Source organism: Elgaria multicarinata, chromosome 2, assembly GCF_023053635.1.
Source record: "Elgaria multicarinata webbii isolate HBS135686 ecotype San Diego chromosome 2, rElgMul1.1.pri, whole genome shotgun sequence".
Taxonomy (NCBI): domain Eukaryota; kingdom Metazoa; phylum Chordata; class Lepidosauria; order Squamata; family Anguidae; genus Elgaria; species Elgaria multicarinata.
The window spans coordinates 25,908,761-25,922,970 of record NC_086172.1 but is presented as its reverse complement, the minus strand read 5'-3'; positions in this window follow the sequence as shown (position 1 = coordinate 25,922,970).

Below are 14,210 nucleotides of genomic sequence, written 5' to 3'. Positions count from 1 at the left end.
GGGCCAGGATTTGAAGCCAGAGCTCCCAGCTCTAACATACAGTGACCTAGTTCGTACGTTAACAACAAACCCAGAGTAGGGGTAGTCACTGAATCATGGGTTGTTGTTGTTGTTGAATCATGGGTTGTCATTACATGTGAAACCTGCACTATGGTTTAAATGTGGGTTGTTAACCATGAATAAGTCAGGATTCACAACCTAATAACAAACCATGGGTTGTCTTTCTTGGTGGCTCCAGAGGGATGGGAGATCCTCTGCAGCAGATTTGGGAGGCATCCAGGTGGAGAGAAGGAGGAAAATTCCAATGCAAGAACGGAAGCCGACTCACATAACGGGTTTTAGCCTGATGTGTTTGAATATTCCCCATTATCAATAACTTCTTGCACATGGAAAGCTAGCATGTCAAGGAGAAGGCAACCAAAAGGCTTGTATTTAAAAGCCTCTGAGGATGACTTTACACACACACACACACACATATATATATATATATATATATATATATATATATATATATATAAAAAATGCAGAGTGGAAAGAAACCTACCAACAGCTACAGCATATTAAACACCACTCATGCCAAGCTACTGGTAAGATTTTTGGTTGTTCTGTGGCATATGAAACTAGAGATCCTAGTGCATTGCATTCTTCTAATGTATGGGCTAATCTATTGGGACTGTCTTGAGTACAGATAATTATGCCTCAATTCAAGTTGCTCAACATTAGGATCTTTTCCAGCAATTCCATTTTCTTAAGTCTTTCAGAGTGATTAAACAGTCATCAAGACCGTCCCAACTACCGCTTTTCAACGATTCATTTTAATAAACTAACCACCTTGTACTCCTGGCCTTTCTCCCTCAATGCTGTGCAATTTCAGGGGTCAGTACTTGCCTTGAAGTGTGGCCCCCGTAGAAGTCGCCGGAGCTCTTTAACCTCTGGAGACTGCTGGACTCCACGCAACAACTCCACCACCTGTGGACGAAAGAGGAAGACAAACCGCGTCGCATAAATCCACCTTAATATTGTTTGTAAAAAGTTTTCTTAAAAAGAATGACAACTCATTAAGAGTTTTGTAAATAAAGCTGAATGATACAGACGATGCTCGGGAAACACACTCTGTGCTATGCTCCTTCTGGAGATCGTAACACTGAAAGGCAGTGGTGTTGGGGTAAATTTTGAAGTGCACGTCCTGATCATGAGAGCAAACAGCTGTGCTGATGCACTATAAATGTCTTTGGTAAAGCCAATGAATATTCATTACCCATTCAAGACCACATCATCCCAGCATACTTGGCATTATAACTGGGATGGCTCACAACAACGTATTTTTGCTGGGAAAATCCATCCCCAGCTCGGCTACTGTTAGGTTGGCAGCTAAGCTCAGAGGCAACAGTGAAGTGTGGGATGGTGGCTGATGATGTCAGCATTAGTGCAACTCAAAACGTCCCAGTGCTTCATGCTGGTGAGCCTTGGCTCCACTATACCACTGCTGAAAGGAAAATTGGAAACCATGAAGATTGCATTTAGAATCTAGTCTAGCAAGCTCACCTCGTGGGTCAGGGCTCGTGCCTGGGGGGTGAGTGGAACTGGTCTCCTTTTGATATACTGATGAAGGCATTCATAAACCTAGGAGTAGGAGGGTTAGAAGATGAAGACTCGTTAAGATGCCATATACGACAAAGTTTTCATGCAAATACAGGTTGTTCGCCTGTCCCTGACTTTCTCTGCCCACCCTCAAAGCATCCATTTGGACAGGGCCAGGAATAAAGCCACATTTCCCCACCCGTGGAGTTTATATCTGTAGATCTTTAATCCTTTAGACACCCATACCCAAAGCACACGTATAGACTCAGACAGCCTAAACCAGCGTTCCCCTATGTGGGGATGGTAGGAGTTGTTGTCCCACACAGGCCTCAGGTTGTGAAAGGCTGGCTTATACCAACATTATAAGTGTTCTTGGAACTGGCATGAATTTGGCTTCTCTATCCTAAGTAACATCAGTTTTGTGCTTCACATAGCATACATATGGAAAGCGAAATGGGATTGCATTTTAATTGTATTATTTCAGCAATCAGAAGCCCCTTCGTTCTAGGTGACTACTACGCTGTGGAATTGATCACTGCCCCAATGACACAAACATTGCATGTCATGGAACAACAGCTTACGACTGGAAAGTGCTCAACCTGGAAAGTGCTCAACTTGCTAGTACTAGGCAGTTGAAAACAGGAACCTGGTCTGTGGGTGGTTCACTGCCTGAGCTGGAATGACCATTCTTATATGGCTCAGAGGCCATCTGTATTTTACAGACAACATTAATTTATACACATATCTACAGTAAGGAACTGTAATAATTATTTAGCATTGGCAGGCAGAGGGAATGGCATGGTCTTTCCACCAATTGTCTTTGATCACCCCTACGTCCACACTATGAAGAACAGTTAAAGTTAGTAGTTCTTGAAGATACATTCAGAAAAAATCTATTTCTATACACCAGATGTCCCCACCTGGTACACTCCAGAGGATTTGGACTTCAGCTCCCATCAATCTCAGCCAGCATGGTCATTTGCCAGGAATTCTGTAAACTGTAATCCAAAACATCTGGAGTGCACCAGGTTGGGGAAGGCTGCTTTGCACTAACAAGATGAGGCACAATCCTTGCCAAACAGCTTGGTTCTCCTTGGAAGAGCGCTTACCTTTAGGAGAGCCTGTAGCCATGGAGATCTGAGCAGGTCATACAAGACACCAACCCCATTGACATCTCTCTTGTAGAACAGGCTCAGCTCTTGCAGGACCAGAGACAGAACGTGAGATAAACCTAAGTCACAAAACCCACAGACAATGTAGATTAACATTATGGCATTTCCCCCTGAAGTTTATTTATTCGTATAGATTTCTTGTTGGGACAACAGGAAATAAAGGGAACATCCATGATGGAGACATGTCCACTGCTAAGAGTACAATTGTTATCATCCATTATCAATTTTGCCTACATAAACTGTGTTATTCCCATATGGAAATTAGTCCCATGGCCTGGCCTGAAGGCATATGATGCCATAACCTTGCTGAAGATAAGCAGGTCTAGTCAGGCCAGTGCTTGCACGTGGAACTATCTAGAAACACCTTTGCTTTTTGGTCTTAGCATCAAGGCTAGCCAGTTGGCATTTTTTAAAATAGACGTATACATTTAAATTTATGAAAACAGACAAAAGACTTTTCAGTTTATACAGGTGGCAACTCTAGTCTGGTGGCATACACATGTGGAGATTTATGTACCCAAAATAATGGAATACCTATTATTACATCTACTTAATGGTGTTTTTTAATATCCACCCACCCACCCACACACACACCAAGCACTTATAAAAGGCAAAATAAAACAATGGACGGCACCGTTTTCATGGCTGCGCAACAGAGCAGCCTTCTCCATCTTCTCTTTCATTCTTGGGGATTCGCCTCGTTTCTCTGAGTGAATCATCTGCTGCATAAAAACCAGTAGCCTAACTGGGAAACAAAGCACGGGAAGAAGTCATTTATAGGGCCTTAGATAGTTAAACATGAGATTTTGATGATGCTGTAGAATCAAGGGGTGTGTGTGCGTGTGTAAAGTCTCTGAGGATGGGAGAATTGTACAAGCAAAAAACTACCATGGGGCAAAATACATGTCGGGATACATTTACAGTATGAAGGTAATACGCAATTCCTTTCCCGAGTTGATACCCTCTCAGAGTCAAAAAGAGATCTCTCTACACGTATATTCCCTACGTTGTTTTCCCACCACTACCTTAAGACAACAAGGAATACCACAGGTAGAGGAAAAGATGTTCGGACTGCAGCCTGAAGATGTATCTAATTAACCTTTGTTTGGAATGATGTAGGTAGGTTTTGGTCACTCAGAGAAGATGTGACTGAGCACCATAATTGGGACAGGGAAGAAGTTTTGTTCCAGGCTAGACCAACAGGAGGAAATATCTTACGTTCCCCAACATGAGTCTTGGTTTGCTGGCAAATACCATCTGAAGCTCTTTGCTCCATAAACACCTTTCTGCAACACCTTTTGCTCTCCCTTTGTGATACTTTACACAAGTTGAACATGGGGAGCTATACAATAACAGAAGGACATATATGTGGAAATATCCCTTTCTGACTCCCAGTGGACCTCAACTCAGAAAAGAATGATTCTGCCTTTGGGTCCCTAGTGATTATCATCTCTCCACATTGGTTCTATTGCTTACAGTAGGACCAAGGCCAGAACCACATGCATCAAAGCAGCTGGGAGATGCTTTCCAATGATCTGGCTCCACACCACTCCAGGAACATCTGCAAGGAAAGGCTGAAGCCTAGAAAAATTAAACTGTGCCTTCCTCTGTCGCTACCACTTCTCCTCAAATGGCTAGCAAGATAAGGAAGGGTGGCAGCTGGCTAAATTATGTAATTTTTCTTTTCTACAGCTATTACTAGAGGGGCATTGAACTAGACCATAGGAAAGCAACTCTGAAATTGTTTAGGTAACGTGAAGTGCGATTTAGGCACATTTTGCATTTTCTCAATTGTTCTTAACGCGTATGTTTAACTCCAGGGAATCTTGTTTCGTTTGAAGTGTGTACGTGTGTGTTCAGTTTACAGCTTTTTAAAACGTTAAAAATGAAATAAAAAAGGAACCATTGGGCCTTTTACTTTGAGTAATTTACTTTTAAGAAGCTCAGATTGTTTATGACTTGACTCAGGAGCTTGTCCAAATTTAAAAATAGGATTTTCTTAGTACTATAATATACTTGCTCTAGTCCTGAACCATTTCTTTCTCTCTCTCTCTCTCTCTCTCACACACACACACACACGCTCTTGAGATTTTAAAAAGGCTTCTTTTGTTTGTACTAAATCTTAAAATGGCACAGCTGCATAATACAGATGTATAACACAAACACATTCCAAATAGAAAGGGCAATGGATGCACCAGCTGAGGAAGAAACAAATACTGATGTTTTCAATTCTGAGCAAAGCATTTATTTATTTCAATCATTTTAACCCCTCTCTTCAGCCAAACCGTATCAGAAATGGGACAGACCCTGCCCCAGCCTTACAACCCCACAACAGAAGTGCGACATTGAGGGGGAAGTATTCTGCAACCCCGGCAACAAATGAGGAGTGTGGCGCTTTTAAAAAAAACAACAGGGAGGCTCAGCATGACTATGTTTCGGAACATCTGGTCTACGTTACCTCAATGCTCTCTTTTAAAAAGTATGCACTTCAGAACTGCATGCAGAGGTGATGATAGCAACTCCGGCAAACAGGCTACATCGATCATTGGTGCAGAAGTTGTGTGGTGAGAGGAACCGTATGCAGCATTTTATCGTTATGGCAACAGAAGGCAATTCTCAGCAACATATGACCTGCACCCGCATTCTTCTTTTTAACAAATTCAAATGTGTGTTTTTTTTCCAACTGCCTTTGCGCTAAACTCAATCTATTTTAAGCAAAGGATTAAAGAGGAAAAGAACGTATTTCTTTAATACAGCAAGAACCTCAGTCTCTAGTTTGTTTGAAAATAACGTTAGAGAGATGGTCTTGTCAGAACTCATGGCTAGAAGGAGAAAAGGGTTGGGGGGTGGAATTCAAACCACAAAACCACGAATAGTCCCTTTAGGAAAAATTAAGCTCTGTTGGGATTCTCTCGTTCCGAGCTTTTATTCTTGATACTTAGTGATTCTGTAAGCCTATGCGGCAGAGTCTTGCTATTTACTGTTTTACTCTGTACAGCACCATGTACATTGATGGTGCTATATAAATAATAATAATAATAATAATAATAATAATAATAATAATAGTCTTTGGGCTAAAATGTAGGTTTCTAGACACAAGCTGAGCAAGCCTCCTGGTGCTTTGTAAAATATCTTACTATCTGAGCTTGCAAGAAATTTCTCTGCTGCTAGTCAAAAGCTGGCATGGGCCATGTTGATCTCTCTGTGTAAAATGTTTTTAATTTCACTTAAAGGCAATACAAATAATCAAGTATGATAAACACAGAAATATAACAGCTTAGAGACATTCTGGCTAACAGCCAGTAGTTGAAAAATATATATCCAGTGGTGCCATACAAAAAAAAATCTGAAGGAAAACAGAACAGTATACAAACAGTAAAATATAAAAAACTAACCTGGAATAAAGTATGTTGCAATTCGTTATCTTCAGGTTTACCAAACCAAGGCAGCAGCCATTTTCCCTGGATTGCTTTTCAGATGGGAAACTTGGAGCTGCAGGAGATGTATTACCTCAATCTTCTTATCAGAGAAGAAGGAATTACTGTCACTTTTTACTGCCCTCCTTAGGACCTATATTTAGAACTTGTTTCCTTTCTTCTGCCAAACTGGATACCGGCATGAAAAAAGTAGCTGAACAGAAGAGAGAGGGAGAAAAACATTCAGTCAACACACCCAATCAGGGTGCATGAAAAAAATCGGATGTGGGATATATCTCCAATGCCTAAAAAGTTAATACCATAAGATGGCAAATCACTGCACATAGGAGAACAGGGTGGGGGTGGCACGTGACAGAGAAGAGAGAGAGGAGAAAGGGGGTGTGGGTTGTTCATGCAAGCATGTGCTAAAGCAGAAGAGGGAAAGAGGTAGAAAACAAGAGAAGTGGGGAAGGCAGACAAATCTGGTTCTTTGCAGCTGATTTCTCCGTTCTAGGGATGAAGAAGCCAGTGTGGTGTAGCGGCTAAAGTGTTGGACTGGGAGTCCGGGGGACTTGGCCATGAAAACCCACTGGGTGACTTTGGGCCAGTCACAGCCTCTCAGCCCAACCTACCTCACAGGGTTGTTGTTGTGAGGATAAAAATGGAGAGAAGGATTATGTGTGCTGCCTTGGGTTCCTTGGAGGAAAAAAGGCAGGATGTAAATGCAACAAATAAACAAATAAATAAGTAGAAGGAAAGGGGCTATTGGAGTGCCTGATCATCTGAGAGACTGATTCTATTCATTCTTTAAAAAAAACCTATGAACTTCTATTTTGTAAATGAAGAAACAGTTTCAGGACATAAGAAAAGGCCTTATTGTTCCAGGCATTCTAGAGGTTAATAATCTGGACTGGTGACTTTAAGACAGGAATGGGAAACCTGTGCCCCCCCCCCAAGATGTTGTTGGACTCCAACTCCTATCAACCCCAGCCAAAGAACATGGATAAAGGGAGTCAGAGTTCAATGACATTTGAGGGCCACATGTTCCTGATCCTTGCTTTAAGACAATCCTCTGATTTCATGATGAATTACCAGCAAAATTAGCTGCTGGATTTAAATCAGTACAAATTAATCATATACTTAGGTCTAATCAAATAAATAAATAAATAAATAAATAAAAGACAGCCAGTGTGATGTAGTGGCTGGAGGGTTGGACTGGGAGTTGGAGAATCTGGATTTTAGTCCCCACTCAGACCTGGAAGCTCACTGGGTGACTTTGGGCCAGTCACAGACACTACCCTCACAGGGTTGTTGTGAAGATAAAACGGAGAGGAAGAGGATTATGTATGCTGCCTTGGGTTCCTTAAGGAGGGGAAAAGGTGGGATATATATGTAATAAATAATGGGATCAATACAGTCAGTCAATTAACTTTAATAATACTGAGGGATGCCATCAGCAGAAATGAAAGATTACTGGTAGGTACATTGGCGTTGCTCCAAAAGCTCAGCTGTTAACTTGCTGTGTGGAGCAAAGCACCACCTCAACTTCTCCGTGTACAAAATGGGAATAACCCCTACCTCGTACAGAGCTTGGTGATGAATGGGGAACGTGTGGGCCACGCACACCCTCCTTACGCATTTCCATCACCCTTTACTCATGAAGGGCAAAGAGGGGAGTCTCCTGAATTCATGGATTGCAGAAGATGTTATTGTATGCTCAGGTGTTGGTGCTCATTTTGATCTCCACAACCAATTCTCAACCGCCAAATTATCCAGCTTAGACTGCGTTCATTCTGCTTTAATTTGCAGCGTCATCAGACGAGCGTTTTATACCACGCTGGTTACTGGCCACTCACGGATGTTTGTGAGTCCTTTTGGCGATGTCTGCCTCCCACACGTCTCCCGCTCCTTTTTTCAGTTTTAGCTGAGGCGTTGCTACAAAATGCCTACTAGAGGGTGCTGTCGCCCATTAAAATCTACAGGCCACGGGGTCACTCGTCTCTTCTCCGTGAGAAGTGCTCATTTCAAATGCAGAAAAGAACCAGCAAGACAGCCTGAGATAAGGAAACACGATCCCACCCACCCACCCCAGTCTGATGATCTCCTCGATTGACTTCATTGCTTTCGCTTAATTCACATTTTCCGTTCTGAAATAACTAGTCTAGTATTTTCTTTAGAGAAGGGAGCATTTTCTTCAGCCTGCACTGCAGTCAGAGAGAAGAGATCTGGCGCCATTCCCCCTCTCACTCACGTCAGAAAAGCAGGGAACAAACCAGGGGCTATATATTGTCTATACAGCTTGTTTACCCCGACGTAAATGCGCAGATTCGTGTTTCAGGACACATGATGCAGCCATCCACTCGCCATAGCACTGGGTTTTTAACACGATAATGCACATATTCGTAGTGGCGCGAAGGAACGTCATCCTCCTCTGCTGCCTCGTTCCTTCCCCCGCCCCCGGCTCCCGGTTTGTCTATTATATGAATCCGCAGAGCTCCGCATATAAAATGTATAGCTTCTATCATCTCTACTCCATAGCATCTAATCTGCGTATATGTGCATGTGCGCATTTATAACTGCGCTATTAAAAAATTCAGGAAATAAATAGCTGTTGCTGCTGCAGTGTGATGATCTTTACCTATTACATTCGAAACAACGCAAATTCGGGTTTATATTTAATGAGGAGCAATCCCACTGTCATATACACGGGGGCCAGGGATTAACTAAGTTTCAGAACTAATTGATTTGTACTTTGGAGTACAGTTTGTTTAGGCTACCTTCGGGGAAGGAGAAGGGGGAGAGAATGGAATCAACTAATATATTTTCCACACTGGTTGGATCTAGCAGTTGCATGAGAAGAGGCACACACGTGCAATAGGACTTCTCCATAGTGTCCACCCCCTGCAGCCCCTCCCCCACATCTGTTCTGGAAAGAGCAGATTTGGGGGGCTGAAGGGGGGGAGACATCCGTTATCATTCTTCCAGCGGTTTCCATCCACAGATACAACCCTATGCATAATAATAATAAATAATATGCAAGGAATACAAAGCAATGCAGAAAGTAACTAGTTTTAGATCATTCAATACTCCAACAGAACAAACAAGGTTTGGTTTGTTCCTTTCCATTTTGCTTAGAAAGACAAAATTCCGTTAACTGGGCTTCAGAAGTCCAACAATTTGGTCTGTTCAAGTTCCAAAGACTTCACTTGTCATTCATAGGTGAATTTTCCATACAAGTCCTTTATGATTTTGAAAAAAAGCAAGCAATCACAAATGCAATATATTCATTATATAAACAACAACAACAACAAAAATAGGTTTAGGATTGAGTACTCCAATTCTCTTATTATATAGAACCCCAAAGGCCTGAGCATTGCAAAACCATAGCTGTGCATTAAAATAGCCAGGCATAAAACTCATCCAGACTTATCCTCGTACCCTCCTATAGCCCAGGGCACGTGTGCATTTCTGAGCAAAGGAGTCTGTGTCACACGCATACACCCTGCTGCTCAGCTTAATGCCTTTCTTTCAGACTATCACCCACTTAATCTTACCACTCATCTTGAAGAATGCTGCAACAGAGCTTAGTCTATCAGCTCCACCCTACGTCAGAGTTGCGTATTAGCAATCCAAATGACACAACCCAGTTTGGGGCAGGTCGGCCTGTGCCTCTATATTTGTCACATATGTTCAAGGTCAAACAGCATCCCATTTGCAGGAAGGGGGGTTTCCAGAAAGATGACAGATTCGCCTTTCAAACTGCTCCATGGTGCCCACGTCAACAAATTCACTTCCTGCTGTGTAGGAGTTCTAAACTTATATACTTTGGGGCTAAGAGTGTTAGCTTGCTTCAGTCGTGCTGAGTTTATTTTCCTATAGGTAAGGAACTAATGCCATCTTAAATGGGAAAGCGCAGTTGTCAAAACAAAGATACTTTCATATACAGGCGTTAGAAGCAGGGTTGCTATGGCATTCCTAAAAATAGCCTGAAATTGTTCAGGTAACAGTTCTTATCAGACCTAATATATCCTTGAGCTTTCAACTGAACTGAACTCTGAAAGGAGTTGGGGGTGTGCAGCCATTGGTACATATCTCCATTACTGCTGGACTTGACCATTTGCTCAACTCTTTTGGTTTAAGATTGAAAATGAAATTATAAAATTACCAATCAATTAGACTTGCCCTTCTTAATTTATATAACAAATTCAATATTAACTATTTGCAAAAGTTAGAATGCTATAAAAAGATTTATCCCACTGACGAAGACCCTGTGGGTCGAAACATGTTTGGGATAGCTGTATGTTTTACATTTGTGGACCATTTAGTTTGTATTTCAATTTTATGTATTTGTTATAGAATTAAATATTTACATTGCCAAGTGTTTATTAATACTTTTTATGGATTAGTTATTTTATTTTAGCATGTAAAGCTCTATTTGAACCTTGAACATTGTATCATACGAATTTTCTTAAACCCTTTTTGTTTTTGGATTGACTCTGGTTTAAGATACCACTTTTTATAATATTATCATCAGACACAGTCATTATGTCCATGTGCTTCCCTCGCTTTGAGACTTTGACACTTTCTCAGAATGTCTGGCAACAATGACATTTATCTATGTGACTATGTCTTTGTTTAACGAGTTGTATATTCTGTTTTATAGATTTAGACAAATCTGAAATTTTTCTATATTAATATAGTAAAAATGAAAAAAAAAAACTCTGAAAGGAATCCCAACTTAAATGCACAGGTAATCCACAAACTATCTGAAACATTTTAGAGCCCATCTACTCACACATGCAATGGCCCAGTTTAGATGTAATGCTAAACTATATCAGCATCCTGGGGTTTTTATGCCTCTCCTCTGGTGCAGTTTTGAGATTTAAAAAAGCTCCAGGAAGCTCATGTTTTCAAACTAACCAAGGCTTATTGTTACATCCAAAAGAGAAAAACTGTGGTTAGTTTCAACTACGATTCATTGCAGGGGTGGGGAACCTCTTTCAGCCCAAGGGCCAATTTCAGTTTCAAATAAGCTCTCAGGGGCCACATTCTAGTGGTGGGTGGGGCTGAAGGCAAAAGGGGTGGGGCCAAAAATACAATCAAAACCCCAAATACCAGCATGTCACAGCTTAAAGCTTTTACTGCCAATAGCTAAGCCACAAGAGAGGCATTTCAACATTTTGGAATGTGTAAAAAACAAAGCACAAAAGTCAGGAAACCACCAAACAATTAGAGGTGGGAGGAAAACGAGGTGGGACCAAGGAAAATGGGTGTGGTCATCTGGTGAACTCTGGTGGGACAAAATGAGACCCAAAGAATTTGGCCCCTGGGCCTCAGGTTCCCCACCCCTAGTTTACTGAAACAAACCAAGATCAAACTGTGGTTGATGACCCCGATTTGTTTCAATGAATCATAATTTAAACTAAGCAGTATCCTCCGTTTATACATAATGATAAACCATGGTTAATTTAAATCATGAAGCAGATGCTTCCAATCTCTTCCCCATAGCTATGCTGGAGGAGAAGGGCGCATGCAAACTCAAAGCTGGCTGCTGCTTCTTCATATACATTTGACACTCAGATGAATATAGGTTTTTACGAAGTATTGAAAAATATATACTTCCCCCTTCCTACCGTACCCCACAGATCATTCCCTTTTAGAATTAACTTGAAATTATCTTCCTTTAAGTAATAACTTTACCGCTTAAGGATCCTGGATCTTTCTTTTTAATCTAACAGACTGGATTTTGGACATCATTCATTAATCATCGGCTCCCAAAGAAAAATAAATTGCCTTACCTGGTATTGAGTCGCAGTTGAATTTCACAACTGCCGTTGAAACTCCTCTATGAGATGTCTTGCTTATCCCGAAGGGAGCATGATTCCTTATAAGAATTTATAATACTGTCCAGTCTCCTAGAACTGCTGGGGAAGACATTTGCTGGATATTAGTAACCTCAGTCACCTTACTGCTCTAACTAATCTAGGGACATCCTTCCCTTTTTAATCCGTAGAAACGTAACCTTAGCATGGCTCATTACCAAGAAAGCCACAAAGCTCCTTAACCATTTTCTCATACAAAGATCAGCTTGAAAAAGCATTTACTTGATTTCAGCGTCTCTCCATCGTTCCGAATGTTGATTCTGACCCCTGTGGTGCTTCTGCCTGAATTTACGAGTAAGAAACATGGGCAGTATTTCAAAAGTATATATTCAAGTAGCAGTCCTTCAGAGATATACCAGTTTAGGTACATGGAAGAGATTTAAGCGAGACAGTCTCAGAAGAAAGGAAGAATATCCATTTGTTAGCCAGGTACATCATGTCACCCACGCCATTCTGCACAGCAATGCAACTCAAGTTGTTCAAACCAATCTATGCCCATTTAATTATGGGATTCTCTTTAGCGAGCAATTACTTCCTAATAACATGGCCGAGGAATAATCCACTCAGACATTTAACTTGTTTTCAGCAATTAATGAACTAAAGATAATTAAAGCATAGAATACTATAAAGAAGTTATGAAACTAAAGAAAAATATTCTAGCTCTTAAACATTGTAAGATACAACCATGTGTTGTTATTGAAGGCTCCTGAGCACTTACAAACCAAGGGAAGAGATTTATAGTGTGATTTTAAATACATTTACTCAGATGTATGCCGTAATGAGTACAAAAGGATTTACTTCCTTAGTCTTGCACCCTTAAAAACACAGAATCAGTTTTTACCTGAATGACCTGTATTTTATCACCCAAACAACTATACACACCAAAATTCCCTGTAGTAGTGATAAGCATATGAACTAAATAAGAATTTATAAGTTTCTCTTTAAAACATTATTTGTTAATGGTCTTTATGTGATGAGCTTAGAATTTTCATTATGTTCAAGATACACATCACAGAAGTTCAGAATAACCATTGCAACATTATCTTTAACGTTGAGCTACAAAAGTATTATGAAACAGCTTAAGTTCAAGTGTCAGTTGAATTGCCTTTTGATTTAATATTTATGTCACCTTGTACACCGCTCCAAAATTTTCAATGAGGAGCGGTATATAAATATTGTAAATAAATAAATAAATAAATAATAAACCTTCGTACTCAATGCATGAAGATCTACAGAGGAGCTGGCTGTGCAGGGCTTGTCTGTCTGCCATCACGCCTTTAACCCTCATGTGCTCAGGCTGAAAGGCTGCTTAGGGCTATAAGGTTGTATAATATGAGTTAATAATACAACACTTATTTTAACTATTCTTATATCTAACAACTGGATTCTGGAGGTTCAAGAGAGATGGTTTGGTTTTGTCTGATTTAGGATTATACATCCTCAAAGAACTGAGATTTAGGTATAGCAATACACTCATCTAGAGTGTTTTCGGTTTAAGAACAAAATAACAGAATCATAGGGCTAAAAGGGAATAGGGAATGTATGTACTTTATCTAGACTGAACAAGAAACTTCAATACTCAGCCAATCTGCTTTCATCAACCTTATAATTTTGGATTGATAAAAAGAGCAGCATAAAAGTGCTAAACGTTTCCAAAGCTGGATCTGTGCAGACTACAAAGAAGAATGGAGATCTTTACTGTACCTTATTTTTGCTGGGGCAACATCCTTGCCACTCATTTCCCGGGGACTACAGTACAGACCCGTTGCCTTTAGTTCTGAGTTCTCCACCAGACAGCTCCTAGGGCTTCTTAAGTACCTGACACATTACAGACTTTGGCTTTCCTTTTATCCAGCCCTAGTGAAATGTCTTGGTTTTTTTCTTCCCATGTACAGTTCTACTTTTTTTCCTCGTCCAAACTTTATTAAGGTATTTCATTGTTAATGTTTCAGGGGGAAATTCCTACCCTCTCAAAAATCTCTTAGGGAAAAAAAGGACTTCCACAGCAATTATTAAAATACTATGTGAAAGATCATCACATAATGTCCTTAAAAGATCTATCAAGTTCCAATCTATGCTATTAGGAATAGAAGGGGGTCGACTGATAAAGTGTGAAGAATTTTTTTCTTTTAGGTACACTTTAGGTCATGTCCTACTTT